The following is a 15,086-nucleotide window of genomic DNA, read 5'->3' as shown; positions in this document are numbered from 1 at the left end:
TGTATAGTGCCTTCCAGAATTATTGGCACCCTTCATGAAAATGAGCAAAACTTAATATAAAAAAATTTTTTGCTCAAGCATACATAAAAATGTATTTAAACTTTTTTTAAACAGAAAAAATATTTTAGGAAGTGCTTTTCATACAAAGCATTGGTTTCAAAGTTATTGCCATATTTTGTAGTGCCTGCCTATGAGAAAATAAAAAAAGTCTCCCTGTAATGACTACAGTAGGTCATAGAGGGTTCCTGACCCACCTCCTTTATACTGTTAGGTTGTGCATGTGGACCTCCCTCTTCCATTGAGACCATAGTTATTCAGTTAAAAATCAGAGACCCAGATGATCATTGCAAATCCTTGATTTTCTGTTTCTTTAATCAATGCTGTGTTGATGTTTGGCTCATCATCTTGTTAGAAGGTTCTATCTATGGCCAAGTATGAGCCATGGCAGAGGCAATCAGGTTTTTGGCCTGAAATATCCTGGTACTTAGCACAATTCATGATGGCATCAATCATCATAAGAGCATCAAAGCATCAGTGATCCACTATCATAATTTTTCACCTGAAAAAAAAAAAAAAAAAATGTCACCTATATATATATATATATAGATATATATATACATACATTTATTTATTTATTTATTTATTTATTTATTTATATTTGATGCCCCTGTATGTTTGAGCACAAAATATCAATTATTGCATGTTTTTTTCTTGTTATATGTTAATTTTTGCTCATTTTCATGAAAGGTACCAATAATTCTGGAGGGCTCTGTATATGCCAGATGTCTTCTCCTCTGGCTGTCTCATAGAAGAAGGAAATTAGACCCTATTTAAAATTTTGGCACTTTGGTTTGTCATATAATGATGTCTATAAGAGCACTAACACCCAAATCCAAAAACTAGTAAACTAGTGGAAACATACCTTTCTGCCTAGTTTTAGCAATTTCCATTGTCTAACAAGCAGAAGTCAGATATCTCTGGAATACAGCTGCTGCACAGGTGAATTCAGTCCCAGATGGATTGCTTGGAAATCCACTACCTTGTCCCAGTACTACTATGTAACCCATAATGCCTTGAGGAACTGACAAATTTAGAGTGGCATTGAAGTGCATATAAATGTGCCACTTTATTACCCAGGTGAGGGAAGAGAGGTGAGAGAGTGTTCTGGTGCGGATTGAGTGCGAGATTCAATTTCATGCACAGACACTTGCTTAAGAAGGTGAGACTGTGTCAGATTGACCTGAGCTCTTGCCGTGAGTTCTTGTAATTTTCTGCACATTTGACTTGGCTTGTAGCCCAAGAGCATGCTCTGACACTCAAGTGTTAGCAGAATACATAGCACTTACATATGTTTGCTTGAACTTAACTAAATCTAATTAAAAGAGTTAGAGATTATTATTTCCTTTTTCATATCAAAGCATATTATTCAATAATTTCTCTGAATTATTTAATAACTACAGTAAAACTAATAGGGAAGGTGAGACTATAGGTCAGTTTTCACTGGACACGTTTCTGAAACATTTTTTTCCACAAACGTGAGCGGTGCATCACATGCAGCAGTGCATACCCGCTGTGCCAGTGTGTGAACACGTCATGTGAGCATTTGTGAGCATTTTGAGCTATCAATTTTGGACGCTATTGCTTGCTAAATTTACTGAAAATGTGCCAAAACACAATTCATAATGCAACACAAACATAAGCTGCATTTTGAGTGTTGCAGCTAGGAGCCCGATAGCAGGAAGTTCCATTCAACAAAACCCAAAACATATAAATAGACATTAAGCAAATAGACAAATAGACAATTTAATTTCCATCAAATAAGGATGATATATTTAAAAAGGGCTATTTTGTTTAGAATAAAATCAAGTTTGAGTATTCAGATGAATTTGTAGCTGTCATATAGCTGTTTATATGGCCAAAAGTTTGTGGACACCTGATCATCACACACATATGTGCTTTTTGAACGTCCCATTGCAGATTTAGTCTCTCCTTTGTGGTAATAATAGGTTCCACTCTTCTGGGAAGGGTTAACACTAGATTTTGGACTGTGGCTAATTTGTGCTTTGATTTGTGCTAATATAGCCACGAGAGCATTAGCGAGGTCGAGCACTGATGTAGGGCGAGGAGGTGCAGTCAGAAGTCCAGTTCATCTCAAAGATGTTCAGTGGGGTTGAGATCAGGACTTTGTTCAAGCCACCTAAGTTCTTCCACTCCAACCTTGGCAAACCATGTCTTCATGGAGCTAGCTTTGTGCACAGGAGCATTGTCATGCTGGAACACGGTTGGGCCTCTTAGTTCCAGTGAAGGGAAGGTAGTGCAGCTTCGTCATGTTTTTGGGTCTCCACAAAAATGTATTTTCAGTGATCTTATAACTGCTTTTCCTGTTCATTTCTTTGAAATCAAAAAAGCAGAAAGGCACTCTGACATAAATATAATGATGATTTTCTTATTTCCTATACAAGTCATTTCACATTTGTTTTATATTCATGCATATTCACAAACATCATGAAAAGAATCAACCCTATGATCAGGAGTTCAGGAGTTCAACGATGCCTCAGCCATCCGTGGCAGAGAGCCAAGCGAGCACAATTGGCCATGCTCTCTGTGTGGGAGGGATGGCATATTTTCTCTCCCCTGTCAGTCACAGCAACACTAACCAACTGTGTCTGTGAGCTCATGTATGCAGAAGGGGCAGATAGTGCTTGTCTCTGAGTGTGTTACACTGCCCTGTGATGCAGGAAGAGCAGCAGTTTACCTGTCGCAGGAGGCAGCTCATGTTAGCCTTCACTCTCCCCAGTTGGTAGGTGACGTATGATAGAGGAGAGCTGGCTGGTGGCTGGCAGTTGGCAGGTCATCTACCTGGGCAGAAAGATTGAGGGGGGAAATGGTTGAAATGAACAAGATACTATATATAGACCTATAAAATTGTGCTCCAAAGTGCTAACATTTTAATAACACTTAAACATGAACCTAACTTTTATATACATATATATATATATATATATATATATATATATATATACATATATATGTATATATATATATATATATATATATATATATATATATATATATATATATATATATATGTATATATATATATATATATATATATATATATATATATACATATATATATATATATATATATATATATATATATATATATATACATATATATATATATATATATATATATATATATATATATGTATATTAAAAGTGTTTACAGTAGGTGGAATTTCTTGAGGTTCAGTGAGTACGTTTCGCATATTGTTTAAGCTCCAGAATTCCCCTGACTAGGCTTTGAAATGGTTTCACCATGAAAAAGATGTCCTCCCAGGGAAACATGAAAGTGTCTGCCTTTCTGCCTTATGCTGCCCTTGTTTACTTAATTCCACCCATTTAAACCACTTAGGAGGAGATTAGCTTTAACAGGTGATGCCAGCGAGTTTCTGATGGGGACGAGAGCCTTTCAAAATAGTCAGGCTCAAAGGACAAGCTGATGGCTTATGCAAATCGACCTTGAGCATGGCATTTATTTATTCCAAGAGCATCATCTGGGCCACAACTTCACACCCAGGCCTGAGGAGGACATTTTTGAGACATAAAAAGGAAAATTAACAAAATAAAACTAGCAAATTATGTTTGGGGAGTCATTTTCTTGCAGTGTGATGCTAATTGCACGCCTACTTGGCGTGTCAGTTTTAAAAAGTAATTTGTAACGTCTATGACTTCAATGGCTTTTATGCAAAAAAATAAATAAATATTTGGAGTACAGGCTGTTTAAATGTGACCCTGAGGAAATTTCAAAACTCACATTTCTTAAGCTTACCTCCAGGGACACAAACGAATTTGAATAGTCCAGCATGCTTATCCTGAATGTATTAGTCTTTGTAGGTGTATCTATAAGAATGATTAAACGTTTGGTAAGTTTCAGAAAAGTTGTACTGTCATACAGCGAATTTGAAGTAGTTAATGTTTGTTAGTATGAGCTCAGTTTATCCATTGATTTAGTGTTTAACAATTTGAAACATTTTAAGGCATTCAAATTGTAGTACAGACAGACAGAGTTAACATGGAAAATTAGACTCAAGGTCAAAAACAGGCACGCAGAAATCAAAAGCAGAGGATGTTCAACAGGGCTGAGAAAATAATAATAATAATAATAATAAAAATAAAAAACACATGGAAAATAAACTCCTGTATTCAGACAAGTAGCTTAACCCTATTCAGTTTTTGCTACTGTTGGCTATGCCAGATACATTCGGAATTGTGATTGGGCTCCTGTATGTAAGATGTAATCCATGATTGGGCTTTCAGAATGAATTTCACTGTTCAAAGATTATTAAAATTTTCTAAATATTAAGGCAAAAAAAAAAATCCACATTAGAATGCTTAAGATGTCATGTTTTACTTTTAATGTCTATCACATCACATATTTCCTAAACTTTTACTGTTACTGAATCTCAAATGTCATCCATCCATCCATCCTCAGTACCACTTATCCTACACAGGGTCACAGGGAGCCTGGAGCCTATCCCACGCGACTCAGGGCACAAGGCAGGGGACACCCTGGATGGGGTGCCAACTATTTAGGGATAGCAGTCAGCCTACAGTGCATGTCTTTGGACTGGAGAGGATACTGGAGAACCCAGAGGAAACCCAAGAAGCATGGGGAGAACATGCAAACTCCATGAACACACAGGGAGGGATTCGAACCCCCAACCCTGCAGATGCGAGGCAACAGTGCTAACCACTAAATCACCCCCCTGAATTGCAAATGTCATTGGGCAAATGGGACTATAAAGTCATTATGTTATATCATTTGTAGTAAACAGTTACCCTGTACTCACACTACAAGCTACAAGTCACTTTTGTCTTTTCCGGTGTGAAGCAAGCGCTACTGTACTCTCCTGTGTGTGTGTGTGTGTACCATCCAGTACAGTTTTTAGTTCCGATGAGAAAGGGTAGAAGCCAAAACATATAGCCTACAGCATATGATTTGCTATAGTATACAATTTATTTGTCTTTAAAAAGCATTTAAAATGAATTCTAATATTTTAATAAAGTGAAAAAGTGTTGCTTGATGTACATTATGTGCCAGGCTTCTTATTAGCTTTGTTAGCAGATTAGCAGCTCAACTTACCTGTACATATCCATATAATCCTCTTCTTACTAGTTACACAAATTAAATTATGCATTATAATCAGGGTGAAAATTTGTTGCTTGATTTACATGTTATGTGCCAGACTTTGTATTAGCTATTAGAAGATTAGCAGCTAACTGTACTAGCTACAAACACTCTCCAGAGACACCAGTGAACCCTGCTACTTCCTTCTAAGCTTTATTTTTATTCGTATTGACTCTTTAATGAGCAGGATCAGAAAAAGGATAAGATGAAGCCACAGCTCTAAGTTTCCATTTTTCAAGCAGTTCATAGGAACTATTTGGAGGTAGGAACTTGTTGTGGGAATGTTGTACCACGCACGCTATACAATCTGAGGTCTCAGTAAATTATTCGAGCCATCTGTGGTTAATATGATGTACTGCCTAAGATTGTAGGCTTAATAATATTTAAATGCAATTACAGGCTATAGCTTCAATCTGTTTAAATGTCCATGTTGACAGCTAACTAACTGACAAGCAACTACAAGACAGGCAAAGAAATCCGATCTGGTCATGTGTAATTTGTAATGCAGATGTTCGATATTAATGTGTATTGATCAGAAACCAGGTAGGTGGAGTAATAAAACACAAGCTAAAAATATTCATGACAAATAATACACTTTTAGCAGAGCCCCAAAAAGAGCAATGATCAAAACTAGTATATGTAAACTTTGTGCAGATTGATGAGCACAATGGAGAATAATGAAGGAAAGAGGCGGTGAAAGGAAAACGTGCAAGCTGCCACCGCTCCACATCCCACCTACTTTTTCTAACACAACTCAGGACTTGAATAATGAATTCCCCCCATAATCATAAATCTCCAGGTACAGCACATTCTCAGACATCTTTCAGGCGTGTGCGAGTCTTACATGTCTTTATCCTGAGTTTCTTTGTTTAGTCTTCTTTCTTCTTTAATATTATTTTCTCTTTGAAACAGACCTGCTTCAGAACATTGGTTCCTTTTATTTTCTACAGAAAGACTGATGGGTATTCATTGTTCATCACAGATGTGCACTGTGTAGTCCAGGTAGCACACAATACTCTTTGTAATTCATGTTTAAACTGATAGTGTGTGTGTGTGTGTGTGTGTGTGTGTGCACACTAGTGTGCTTTTGCTGTGCCAGAAAGAAATATCTGAGAAGATATGAATACTTATGAGAAGAAATTAATGCCCTATTTAAGAAAAAAGAAAGAAAGAAATTTAATAACTGTATACTTCTTTTATACCTAGTAATATAAAATCTTTAACATTGCCATATGATATATAGGAGAGAGTCAGTATAATTGTAACATTTGTTTTCTCTAACTGCATGCATAAAACTGCAACTTCACTACATTCATATACAATACATCACTTCTTGGCTGTTCGAAAAATCAGTGGGATTCGTTCACTCTTGCTGGAGATATTTGAGGAAAATCTATTTTCTGCCATATAGATAAAAAAATGGACATGAACATGCAATGATCTTTTTTAATATTTAATTAATATTTTTTACAAGCCGGTAATTAATGTATGATCCTGAATGTATTAACTTTGATTTTTCCTAATGTACACAGATGATTACAGAATATTTTCAGTGGTATTACAGTTGATCCAGTGTTACAATAGTGCTGCTTTGTATGTACAGTTCTTATACGAGACTCCTTTTTGTTTTTGTGAAAATGTACAACAATCACTGATGAGTTTTCATATATCATGTCCTTATCTTGCCCGTACTGGTATTTATTTTAAGAATTTATTTTAAGTGCAGTATTTCCATATAAATAATATAAATTATTTATATTTGTCACAGTATTTTTGCTTACTCAACTGAAACTAATCTCAGTCCTAGAATTGTTCCTTCAGCTTAGGGATCACAGCTCTACATGCCCTTATTACCAGTGGGAAAAGCTTGGTTTGCATCCAGCATTCGACTTACCTCAGAAGTGGGAACTCAGGATTATGTCATTTTCAACCGCCATGTGATCAAGCTGCAAAGTGGGGGGGGGAAAAACCATGGACACCTCCATGTTCGTCTTTCGTTCGCAACAAGCTAGCCAGTTAACTGTGATGAGTGTTGTATATTTACCTCTTTGTGCAGCGTAGACCTAACAAGCGATTATGTCCGTATATTGATTGCCCTAAAGCAAATATTTGTATATACAGCATAACTTATTTAAAGGTAAGATGTGCTGCTTTGTTTACTGCTGATGCTGTGAGCAGCCATGTTGATTTCACGTCACTTGCTGAACTCGGGTTTGAGGAGACTGTCCCGAGTTCCCCAGTAGGAATTCTGAGTTGAGGAATTCCGCATTTTCTTTGGTTTTTCCTAGTCGGAGGTTGGGAATTACAATTTTACTTGAATGTAGCATAACTTTCAACATTCTCCCTTGCTCCTCTTTAAGTTTGGGTTAGGTCTATTTCTCCAAATGTGCACACTCCTTCCCCTAGGATCACATCAATCACTTAACACTGCTTCCTTCTCCTTACCTATTACTGCTATATCAGTCTGGTTCACAGTTATTTGTTTATCTGTCCGTATCTAGAGGTCCCCGATTTAGAAATGTCCCTCTCCTTCTTTGTTTAACTGCCTATTTGTTTTCTTTCTGTATTCATCTTCAGGACAGCAGAGACATCTCTGCAGTGATAAAAATATCTACAAACCTGCCAACCCACTCTCCCTAAACTACACACACACACACACACTGCCCAATGTCCTCCCTCTACATCTCCCAAATCTCTGTCACGTTGGCTAAATGTGGCCCAGAATTCCCAATGCTCCAGAGTATGTGCTCGTCAGCAGAAAAGGTACTCCTATCGCCCTCTGCTCAAATCCACTCTACATGCTCAGCCTTTTAACTAAGCACATCCAAGCAGCACAATACACACTGCACAATGAAATTAAGATGCAAATGTATGGATTTAAGTGGCAAGGCTGTGTGTGTGTTTGTATGTTGTGTGTTGTTTGTGTGTGTAGATGTGATGTAAGGTGACCTTGCCTTTGTCTTCTCCTTGTGGTACGATCAGAGCACAAAGCCATTTGTACACAAGCCCATGTGTATAAAATGTGAAAGATGTTAAAGTCAGGGGTTAAACACAAGGGATGGAGATAGCTGTAATATTGTTTGTTGTATTCATTCATTCGTCTTCAGTAAGCGCTTTATCCTGGTCAGGGATATGGTGGATCTGCAGCCTATCCTGGAAACAAAGGGTGTGAGGAAGGAACATACCCTGGATGGTTCCCATGCACACACATTCACACACTCATTCACAACTAGAAGCATTTCAGCGTAGTCAGTCCACCTACTGATATGGGTGGAGGGACAAAACCAGAGAACCCAGAGGAAACCCACATGGACTTGGGAAGATTATGCAAACCAACATAATTATTATAAAAATTATTTATTAATAATATAAAAATTATAATTAATAATGGGGGGGGGGCTTGGTGGTTAGCATGTTTGCATTGCACCTCCGGGGTTGAGGGTTCGAATCCCTCCCTGCGTGTGCCTCTGTCCTGTGTGTGCGGAGTTTGCATGTTCTCCCAGTGCTTCAGGGGTTTCCTCCGAGTACTCCGGTTTCCTCTCCAGTCCAAAGACATGTGTTGTAGGCTGACTGGCATTTCCAAATTGTCTGTAGTGCAATGGGTTGGCACCCCATCCAGGTTTTCCCCTGCCTTGTGCCCCGAGTCCCCTGGGATAAGCTCCAGGCTCCCCCATGACCCTGTGTAGAATAAGCAGTACAGAAAATGGATGGATGATAATTAATAATACATTTTTTTACATTTTATTATTCAGTTATTTGTTATTTATGTTTGGAGCAAGATGCTAGCTGTGTTTATTTCCAACATTTGTACTTTATTTTGATTTTACGGCTGTACCAATTTGCCATTTTAAACCATCTTTAAAATAATATCTTTCATTCTTGCAAAAGCATACACAGCACAAAGATAGACATAGGAATGATAAGAAAAAAACTAGACACACAAAAAGAGATTATATTTACAAAAGCACTGTCACACAAACTGAGATAAAACAGCAGGTGTCAGTAAAGGCACTTCGGATATGAGCTTCTACATTAAAAGTGCACTCATCCATGCACACACACATACACATACACACACACACACATCTGGGTTTGCGAAGAGATATGCTCCACACAAAATGTGATTGTCCTTCATAAAAGCAGTGTTGGATTTTAAAGGATTGAATAGCACATGCTAGAAAATGAGCACATGTTATGCTCACGTTATGCTGAAGTACTCTACTACACTTATTCAGGGCAACAGAAGTGTTTTACTGTCTACTTGCAAAATATTCTTATGCTACTGCTATGTTACTGGAGACTGCTAACAAGCTGCATACTGCACTACCATGTCATTATGTGAATATCCTGACACTGCAGTGTCACTTTATGACAGATTCTGTATATTGTAAGTAAGACATAAACCACAACAGGGTGTGCTGTTATAGGAAAATCACTGATTGGGTGATGTGATGTGGGCCACATATTTATTTTATAAGATAAATTATGACCAGTTCTATTAAATCTACGTACAGTCAACCCCAGAATTATTTGCACCCTTTATTAACATATATAAAAAAAACACATGCACTGAGAAACATATTGGCATGCTAAGTAATTAAGTACTTCTTTTTTTCTGCAAAGCACTGTTTTCAAAATAACGGCACCTTTATAATAATTTTTTTGAGAGAATAAACAGCACTGGGTCTCTTCCTGTGAGACTTGTAGAGGATCTTGGATCACTCCTTTGTGCAGAACATTTCAAGCTCCTTCAAATTGTTTGCAAAAAAGATTTTTTGTGTGTGTGTTTCTACAGTTGGGTATAAGTGGATGCCTTTTTGCTGGCTAGGTCTCAACCTTTTGACAGAAACATGGTTTTTGGCTAAAATTTGCTATATTCATCTTAAAAAAAATAACCACTAGCTGCAAAACATCCCCAAAACATCAATGATCCATCATCATATTTTACACTGGGTATCAAGTGCTCTTTCTTGATTGAAGTCCATTTTTTTCTTAACTCATGGTCAGATGGGACCAAAATCACACTTAGTTTAAAGTAGTGTGGTCATTCTTATTGGAATTTGTCTAAGGAATTATTATTGCAATTGTTTTTTAATGATGTTCTTGTACAATTTTTTTTATTTTGGTCCCATCTGACCACAAGACATGATGCCAAGTGTAGCTCCAAATATGCTTGTTGAGATTCAGGTGCTGCATTTTGTGAAATGCTCTCAGGAAAGGCTTCTTTATAATAGTTGATCTTGAATATTACTAATTACTAAATAATACTAATAGAAGAAATTATTTATAAGTATGCCAATATTTAGATGTAATCATTCTAATGACAGTCACTCTAAATAACCATTTTAGCATTTTTCACTTTATTTCTCCCTTATTTTTACCTGTAAATACTTTTATAAGACAATAAAGAAGTAAATATTTTTGCTATATTTTAAGTTGTTCCTTAGAGATCTAGCTAGAAGTGGCAATATTATTTCTTTAAATAAAAAAACATCATAGCTCAGCCATGAGGAAACAGAGGTGAGATGGATATGTTTGAGCTGGTGCAAGATCTCGTCCATATTCACACAGTATTTTGTGATTCAGCATGTAACTAACATTACTTATAACTTTGCACAGACTTTTTAGCTATTCAGCTGTGTTGCTTTGTAAAAGTGTCTAAAAATCTGTCTGGAAGCTTCAATCAATGTACCTTGATGTAAAAGCAACGAAAAAACGTCTGACTTTTTCAAAGGACATGTCTCTGTTCAAAGAACTGTTTTAAGAAGCTGTGTTACTCAGAAGAAACTCAGAGCTCCATGCTGTGTTTAAACAGGGCACTGGTTGTGATTGTAATGGCCTCTTCAGGAAACCATGCTGATTCTGAATCATGCATGACAGGTGCACTAAGATAAGTGATTATGCCTTGAAATGTGAAAAACAGAACACCTGAAACGATGGTGATCCAGATTTCTCTCCTACATGCATGTCGGTCTGCTACCAGGCTCAGTGGCTCATTGCTCTCTATGATGGAGCACCAAGGGAGGAATGAAGGAATAAGCAAACAAAATTTATGCTCTTTAACATGGCCACACTGAAGGGATATGACATCACACAGAAGGGATATGACATCGATGCCTGTGGCTGAGAAATATACAGTATGTCTACTTTTCAGTATTAGGGCCATTCTTAGTGGGATTTGCCTATTTGTTATTCAAAGCACCACATCTGTGGGAATATATTTATTAATGTACATTTGTTTCAGTTATGATGGACTAAAAACACAAAATGATAGTTTACCCCAGCTACAAGTAGGTTTTCACCTTTATACATAGCCTTTATATATTTAACAAAGAATGTGTACAGGGAATATTATCAATACCTTAGTAAGATGGGAAATATAGTTAAATAGTATTGCTTTTTATAGACTAATGTAATCATTATACAGTAAGTGCAGTGTTTCGTAACATTCACTACAAATAAATGTAAAAATAATTGCGAAGCTACTCCAATTTGTTGTGGATTTGAGCAGAAAGAGTCCCATGCTCATTCCAAAGTGGAAGGTCCACTAGTCAAGAAAAACTGATGCCACCATTACCCTCATCACAAGCACAGAAAATCTTCACTCACACATATATGTCAGACTGTGTGTTCAAAATATGCAATGAGAATGAGAAGAGAATTACATCACTCTAGGAAGGAGGAAACAGAAATGCTAAACAACAATTAAAACTGAGAAGAAAGAAGAACGCTCTTCAGATTAAATAAAAAAAAAAAGATTATTTTACATAATAATCATTGCTTTATCAACCAAATAGTCTCTGCATCTGAAAATGAAAAGAATCAGAGCATCTACGTGGTCTTCAATTAAAAATGGTAGAAATACTCCATTCCCATTCTTTGAAATGTGTGATTTTTATTTTTTAAGGGATAGACAAAGTCAAAGTCAGAAAGCAAACATGAGCAGACAAACTACCAGTCACTCTCCGTTTCCTGAAGTTCCTCAGCCTCTCATTTTCTGGTGTCTAGTCCATATTTGCACATGTAACTCTGCACTCTGTTGAAACATGGTCCGACTTTCAGCCTGAGAAGACCTGAAACTCCATACACAGACCACAGGAAAGGCGTAGCCTCCCCAAAGGACTAGAACACAGTGACATGGTGACAGTGAATGGTATCTAAAACACACACCTACCATGAATGTGAGTTCGTTCTCATTCAGTCTTCTTATCTCTCGCTTTCTCCCTAGACAATCTCCAATAGTCACAGTGGTCAGGCTTTATCGGTATGAGTATTTACGCACTAATGGGTCGGTAGATGGAAATTCAATGCTTTTATCTTTCTGACATGCCCCTCAAAGGAGAACATGTTGACAGCTTCTAGTGTGGATGTGAATCAGATACATTTTAAACAGTCACAGTATTGTTGACACCTGCTAAGAGGACAATATGGTAGTGTATATAGAGTTCTTTCTTGGGCAAGAAAAGATCCTGCAGCGGTGGAAAAATACAAAACACTCTAATTTGAGTACTAATTCATTTGATTAAAAGTAAATGTAATGATCAAGAAAATTACCCAAGTAAGAGTAAAGAAGTCATCTTGTGAAAAACTGCTTGAATAATTAATTTACGAATTGCTTTTTTTATATGTCTACAATTGACACAAATAATCCAAAAATGTTCTATATCTGAGGAATGCATTTTTGAACAATTATGTTAACTAACCAACTATGTTGAAGTGACCTTCACCTTGATTATCAACATTATATAAAGAAAGGTAATGTTAGCTGGATAACTATCTTAGCCAACTATCTAGCTTAGGTAACTATCTAGCTATAAGATGTCCCTTCCACATTATCCTGAGCATTACTTATAGGCTGTAGCTGCACTTCGATGGATTTAACACGACAGGTAATCGCTACTGAACATCAAAGTGACATCTTAAGTTTAATACCGAGCTGTCATACTATAAAATATCAAAAAATCTGTCTAGCTAGTCTAGCTCATTCAGCTAGTTAATGGCTTACCTGTACATGTTTGTGCAGGCTGGATGTTGAGCTGTGAAATTCTGATATCTCCACAGGCTTTGGTTCACAAAATTTGCAGGTCATTATCATGCTGTTTTCTTTGAAGCATTTAAAACTGGATAAATGAGCCAGGGATGCTCATCTGTCTCCAACTGCTTTATTTTGATTGGGCGTTTCAAAATTCATTTATTTAGAATTTGCATATACTGTTTTTTTTTTTTAAAAATTGGCTTTCAATCTTAAAGGGGTTAAATGTAAAATATTTTATTTTTTAATAAACTAAAAGTAAAGGTACTATGATTTCATTCTACTAAAAAAAAAGCCCCGTTACAGTGAAACATGCACATGTAACAAGTGTACTGTACACATAGTTACTTTCCACCCCTGGACTCCTTTTAAATAACAGTTCATTTAGTCCCTAAAGTGTTATTTCATACATTAAATTGGAAATTATATAAGAATATTGGTCTAGATGGAAGCATCTGGAAAAGATGCTAAACCTTCTGGCTGAATTGCAGTCTGACTGAATTGCAGTCTATATTTTTTATATATATATATATATATATATATATATATATATATATATATATATATATATATATATATATATATATATATATATATATGGTGAAGTATGACTCTCTGTACCCACCCCATGCTGATCAGGGTGATATACAGTACATGGTTTCCTAACCAGCCTGACCTGGTATAGAACTCCTAGATTATGTCTAAACCAAATAATACAGTAAAGGATTAGGCAGTTAGCAAAGTTGGAGCTTAAATCTGAAGGTAGCCAGAAGGTTGTAAGCTCAAATCCCAGGACTGCCAAAGAACCATGATACAGTGTTTTCACAGGGTATACCACCTGTACATGCACTTCTCTGTGAGAATAGCTTCCCATTCATTTTCATTCTTATAGTCACTATTTTTTATTCCTTGGTTTTTGAACAACATGTTTCTGTTGGATATTTGAATAATGACTTTGACTTTCCTCCATTTGCACTTGGCATGAATAAATCATAAAATAGTTCAACACAATTATTTGCTGTTCCAAATGGCCTTTATTAGCGTGCATGAAATTCGAGTGTCAAGCCTGTTTAAAATGCACTGGATATGTCTTTCCTATTATCCAAAGTAATGCATATTGCCACCTTCGGCAGTGGCCATGTGAAGCAGTGCTAGGTCAGCAAGTTCTTGCTTTGAGTTTCAGTCCAATTTAATTTGTCTGTTTCTAACAGACGGAAAAGGCCCCAAATCATCACATTTTCCTCTTCCAAACAAATTAGGTGATCTTCTCCAAATTTTATATCCTGCCACAATGTAAGATTCTAGGTTTGCTGAGACACTAAGAATGTGCTCGTAAAAAGGAAAAAAAAATGGTTTTAGGATTTGGCTTCAAAACAGTTAGCAACAGTAAAACAGGAATGTAAGAGAAATGGCTCATGCTGCATCGGACCTCTTCCCAGCCTGTAACTTGGTACCATTAAAAGCTTTTCCTGATCGTAACTCAAAGGATAATTGACCTCAAGGGCCCTTAATAAAGATCACACATCACACAAGCTACTGAAATTACAGATTTTTTTCTTCATCCGTTGAATGGCAAAGCAGAAAGCTGAAGGTCATGTTCTGTGAATCAAGTTCCAGCTTGATAAGCTTTCACATTTCAAACAAATTAATTTATTTGACACTGTACAACATGTTGCACAATGATTGATACATTTCCGATCTTGGGGATTCTCGTAAGCTGAAAATACCTTTTAACAACGCCACACTAAAGGTGGTATGCATTAACCTTTTCACAGCATCTTATTCAATATCCAATATCCTCAAGCCAGCCTGGACTGTGATCGTGTATTGACTGTGAACTCTGCATGGCAGACGTGGATG

Source organism: Pangasianodon hypophthalmus, chromosome 24, assembly GCF_027358585.1.
Source record: "Pangasianodon hypophthalmus isolate fPanHyp1 chromosome 24, fPanHyp1.pri, whole genome shotgun sequence".
Lineage (NCBI taxonomy): Eukaryota > Metazoa > Chordata > Actinopteri > Siluriformes > Pangasiidae > Pangasianodon > Pangasianodon hypophthalmus.
The sequence above is the reverse complement of the archived record's forward strand: the minus strand, read 5'-3'. Positions refer to the sequence as shown.